This window comes from Heptranchias perlo, unplaced genomic scaffold, assembly GCF_035084215.1.
Source record: "Heptranchias perlo isolate sHepPer1 unplaced genomic scaffold, sHepPer1.hap1 HAP1_SCAFFOLD_66, whole genome shotgun sequence".
Taxonomy (NCBI): domain Eukaryota; kingdom Metazoa; phylum Chordata; class Chondrichthyes; order Hexanchiformes; family Hexanchidae; genus Heptranchias; species Heptranchias perlo.
The window spans coordinates 3,857,912-3,863,911 of record NW_027139688.1 but is presented as its reverse complement, the minus strand read 5'-3'; positions in this window follow the sequence as shown (position 1 = coordinate 3,863,911).

The window sequence follows — 6,000 nt, the reverse complement described above, 5'->3', positions numbered from 1 at the left end:
TGTGTTCGGTGCAATGTGTGTTTGTTGCAATGTGTGTTTGGTGCAATGTGTGTTAGGTACATTGTGTGTTAGGTACAATGTGTGTTTGGTGCAATGTGTGTTCGGTGCAATGTGTGTTTGTTGCAATGTGTGTTTGGTGCAATGTTATTTAGGTGCAATGTGTGTTTGGTGCAATGTGTGTTAGGTGCACTGTGTGTTTGGTTCAATGTGTGTTCGGTGCAATGTGTGTTTGTTGCAATGTGTGTTAGGTGCAATGTGTGTTAGGTGCAATGTGTGTTTGTTGCAATGTGTGTTTGCTGCAATGTGCTTTGTGTGCAATGTGTGTTTGTTGCAATGTGTGTTTGTTGCAATTTGTGTTCGTTGCAATGTGTGTTTGGTGCAATGTGCTTTGGGTGCAATGTGTGTTTGTTGCAATGTGTGTTTGTTACAATGTTTTTTCTGTGCCAGGTATATAAGGTGCAAGGTTTGTTGGAGAATGTTAGCTATTAGTAAAAATTGGATAGTCTGGGGATGTTCCCTTTGGATTGAGGAGGCTGAGGGGTCGTTTAATTGAGGTGTACAAAATTTTGAGTCCTGGAAAGAGTGGATCGGATGGACCTATTTCCCTGAGGTTTAAAGTGATTGGTAGAAGGATTAGAGCGAGGCTGAGGAAATATTTTTCACCCAGAGGGTGGGTGGGGGTCTGGAACTCACGGCCTGAGAGGTGGTAGAGGCAGAAACCCTCAACTCATTTAAAAAATACCTGGATGTGCACCTGAAGAGCCGTGACCTACAGGGCTACGGACCAAGTGCTGGAAAGTGGGATTAGGCTGGATGGTTCATTTTCAGCCGGCCGGACACGAGTTGCCTCCTTCTGTGCGGTAAGTTTTCTATAATTCTATGAAAACTTAAGAAAATGGAGCAGGAGTCGGCCATACGGCCCCTCGAGCCTGCTCCAGCATTCAATCAGATCATTGCTGATCTTCAGCTCAACTCCACTTTCCCGCCCGATCCCAAGATTCCTTGAAAAAAAATAGTGCCATGGGATATTTTACATCCCACCTGAGAGGGCAGACGGAGCCCTGGTTTAATGTCTTATCCAAAAGACGGAACAACTGACGGAGCAGTACGTCTTCAGTGCAGCGCTCCCCCAGTGCAGCGCTCCCTCAGTGCAGTGTTCCCTCAGTGCAACGCTCCCTCAGAGCAGCGCTCCCCCAGTGCAGCGCTCCCTCAGCGCAGCGCTCCCTCAATGCAGTGTTCCCTCAGTGCAGCGATCCCTCAGTGCAGCGCTTCCCCATTGCAGCGCTCCCTCAGTGCAGTGTTCCCTCAGTGCAGCGCTCCCTCAGTGCAGCACTCCCTCAGGGCAGTGTTCCCTCAGTGCAGCACTCCCTCAGTGCAGCGCTCCCTCAGTGCAGCACTCCCTCAGGGCAGCGCTCCCTCAGTGCAGCGCTCCCTCAGTACTGCACTGGAACTGTCAGCCTATATTTTGTGTTCAAGTCCCTTCTGCCTCAGAGGCAAGAGTGCGACCCACTGAGCAAACCACTTTCCAATCCAGTTCCCATATCCTTTGATTCCCTTAGACTCCAAATATCCATTGATCTCAATGACTGAGCATCCACAGCTCTCTAGCGTTGAGAATTCCAAAGATTCACAACCATCTGAGTGAAGACATTTTCCTTATCTCGGTCCTAATCTTATCTTCAGTCTATGCCTCCTAGTTCTAGAGTCTCCAGCCAGTGGAAACAGCCTGTCAGCATCTACCCTCTAAGAATTTTACAAGTTTCAATGAGATCACCTCTCATTCTTCTAAACGCCAGATAATATAGGCCAATTCTACTCAATATCTCCTTGGATCATAGAATTGTTTCAGTACAGAAGGAGGGCATTCAGCCCATCGAGCCTGTGCCGGCCCTTTGTTAGAGCAATCCAGTTAGTCCCATTCCTCTGTCTTTCCCCTCTTGTGCTGCAAATTTATTAACTTCAAGTATTTATCCAATTTCTTTTTGAAAGCCATGATTGAATCTACTTCCACCGCACTTTAAGGCAGCGCATTCCAGACTCGCTGCGTAAAAACGTTTTTCCTCATGTCGCCTTTGGTTCTTTGGCCAGTCACCTTCAATCTGTGTCCTTTGGTTCTCGACCCTTCCGCCAATGGGAACAGTTTCTCTTTATTTCCTTTATCTAAACCCTTCATGATTTTGAACACCTCTATCAAATCTCCATTCAATCTTCTCTGCTCTAAGGAGAACAACCCCAGCTTCTCCAGTCTATCCACGTAACGGAAGTCCCTCATCCCTGGAACCATTCTAGTAAATCTTTTCTGCACCCTTCGCATCCTTCCTAAAGTGCGTTGCTCAGAATTGGACACAGTTGTGGCCGAACAATTGTTTTATAAAGTTTTAAGAACAATAGATTTCTAGATATTAAAGGCATCAAGGGATATGGGGATAGTGCAGGAAAATCAGCCATGATCTTGTTGAATGACAGAGCAGGCTCGAGGGACCAGATGGCCTCCTCCTGCTCATATTTCTTATGTTCTCATCTTCAACCTCTTGTACTTATTGCCTCTACTTATAAAGCCCAGGATCCCATATGCTTTTATAACCGTTTTCTCAACCTGCCCTGCCACCTTCAAAGATTTGCACACATATGCCCCCAGAACTCTCTGTTCCTGCATTCGCTTTAGAATTGTACCATTTAGTTTATATCTCCTCGTTCTTCCTGACAAAACGTATCACTGTGCACTTCTCTGCATTAAATTTCATCTGCCACGTGTCCGCCCATTCCACCAGCCTGTCTATATCCTCTTGAAGTCTATCACTATCCTCCTCACTGTTTACTACACTTCCAAGTTTTGTGTCATCTGCAAATTTGGAAATTGTGTCCTGTACACCCAAATCCAAATCATTAATATATATCAAAATAAGCAGTGGTCCTAAAACCGACCCCTGGGGAACACCACTGTACACCTTCCTCCAGTCCAAAAAACAACCGTTCACCACTACGCTCTGTTTCCTGTCACTTACACAATTTCCTATCCTTGCTGCCACTGCCCCTTTTATTCAAGTGGCTTCAATTTTGCTGGCAAGCCTATTATGGCTGGCGCAGGCTCGTTGGGCCGAATTGCCTCCTTCTGTGCCGTAACCATTCTATGATTCTATGATTCAATGTGCACCTTTTGAAAATGAATATACACAATAACAACCCTATTGCCTCATCAACTATCTCTGTTAATTCATCAAAAAACGCAATCAAGTTAATTAAACACATTTTGCCTTTTAACAAATCCGTGCCAGCTCTCCTTTATTTATCCACACTTGTCCAAGTGACTACGAATTTTGTACCGGATTATCGGATCTAAAAACTTCCCCACCACAGAGTTTGAACTGACTGGCCTCTGGTTGCTGGGTTCATCCTTACACCCGTTCTTGAACAAGGATGTAAAATTTGAAATTCTCCAGTCCTCCGATACCACCCCCATATCTAAGGAGGATTAGAAGATTATGGCCAGTTACTCTCCAATTTCTACCCTGACTTCCCTCAGCACTGTCAATATCAAACACAGACACATCACTGATTTCATCTACAGTGTCACTATCCAATGCAGACACATCACTGATCTCACCTAGACTGTAAATATCCTACACAGATACATCACTGATCTCACCTACACTGTCAATATCCAAAACAGACACATCACTGATCTCACCTACACTGTCACTATCCAAAACAGACACATCACTGATCTCACCTACACTGTCACTATCCAACACAGACACATCACTGATCTCATCTACACTGTCAATATCCAACACAGACACATCACTGATCTCACCTATACTGTCAATACCTAACAGACGCATCACTGATCGTGCCTATACTGTCAATATCCAACCCAGTCACATCACTAACCTCACATATACCGTCAATATCCAAAGCAGTCACATCACTGATCGTATATACACCGTCAATATCCACACGGACACATCACTGATCTCAGCCACATTGTCAATATCCAACACAGACACATCACTGATCTCATCTACACTGTCAATATCCAACAAAGACACATCACTGATCTCACCTACACTGTCAATATCCAACCCAGTCGCATCATTGATCTCACCTACACTGTCAATATCCAACACAGACACATCACTGATCTCATCTACACTGTCAATATCCAACAAAGACACATCACTGATCTCACCTACACTGTCAATATCCAACCCAGTCGCATCATTGATCTCACCTACACTGTCAATAACCAACACAGACACATCACTGATCTCACCGATACTGTTAATATCGAACAAACGCATCACTGATCTCACCTACACTGTCAATATTCAAACCAGTCACATCACTGACCTCACCTACGCCGTTAATATCCAATCCGGAAACATCACTGATCTCATCTGCACTCTCAATATCCAACACAAACACATCACTGATCTCACCAAGATGTCAATATCCACACAGATAAATCACTAAGGAATTTTCAGAAGAGGTTTACTTTAATGTTACTAGGTATGAGCGACTTCAGCACGTCGGAGAACCTTCACCACACGGACTGCAGCGGTTGAAGAAAGTGGCTCACCACCACCTTCTCAAGGGCAATTTCGGATGGGCAATAAATGCTGTCCTCGCCAGCGACACCCACATCCCGTGAATGAATTAAAGAAATGTTAACGGAAAATCGTGATGGACTAACTTGATTGAATTCTTTGATGAAGTAACGACGAGGGTTGATGAGAATTGATGATTTGTATATGGATTTTCAAAAGGCATTTGATGAAGTGCTGCACAATGGACTTGTTAGCAAAGTTGAAGTCCATTGGATTAATGGCAAAGTGGCAGCGTGGATACAAAATTGGCTATGGGATAGAAAGCAAAGTATCGTGGTGAATGCCTATTTTTCAGACTGGAGGGATTTATAATGTGGTGTTCCCCAAGGGTCAGTTTTAGGACCATTGCTCCTTTTGATATATATTAATCACCTGGACTTGGGAATGGAGGGCATAATTTCAAAGTTTGCTGATGACATGAAACTCGGAAACGAAGTAAATAATATGAAGAATAGTAACAGATTTCAGGAGGACATGGACAGACTGATGAAATGGGCAGACACATAGCAGATGAAATTTGGCGCCGAGATGTTTGAAATGATACATTTTGGTAGGAGGAATGAGGAGCGGGAATATACATGAAATGGTACAATTTTAAGGGTGGTGCAGGAACAGAGTCACCTGGATATACTCAAATCTTACAAGTTGAGAAGGCTGTTGAAAAAAAGCATATGAGATCCTGAGCTTTATTAATAGAGGCATAGAGTACATAAGAACACAACGACACAAGAAATAGGAGCAGGAGTAGGCCATACAGCCCCTCGAGCCTGCTCCGCCATTCAACAAGATCATGACTGATCTTCTACCTCAACTCCACCTTCCCACCATATCCTCATATCCCTTGATTCCCTTAGTGTCCAAATATTCATCAATCTCACTGTTGAATATACTCAACGACTGAGCATCCACAGCCCTCTGGGGGAGAGAATTCCAAAGATTGACAACCCTCTGAGTGAAGAAATTCCTCCTCATCTCAGTCTTAAATGGCCGACCCCTTATCCTGAGACGATGACCTCAAGTTCTAGACTCTCCAGGCAGGGGAAACAGCCTCTCAGCATCTTCCCTGTTAAGCCCTCTAAGAATCTTATATGTTTCAATGAGATCACCTCTCATTCTTCAAAACTCCAGAGAGTATCGGCCCATTCTACTCAATCTCTCCTCATAGGACAACCCTCTCATCCCAGGAATCAATCGAGAGAACCTTCGTTGCAATCTAAGACAATTATATCCTTTCTGAGGTAAGGAGACCAGAACTTTGCACAGTTTTCTGGGTGTGGTCTCACCAGAGCCGGACCTCCTTACTCTTATACTCCAACCCCCATGAGATAAAGGCTAACATAAAATTTGCCTTCCTAATTGCGTGTTGAACCTGCATGTTAACTTTCTACGCTTC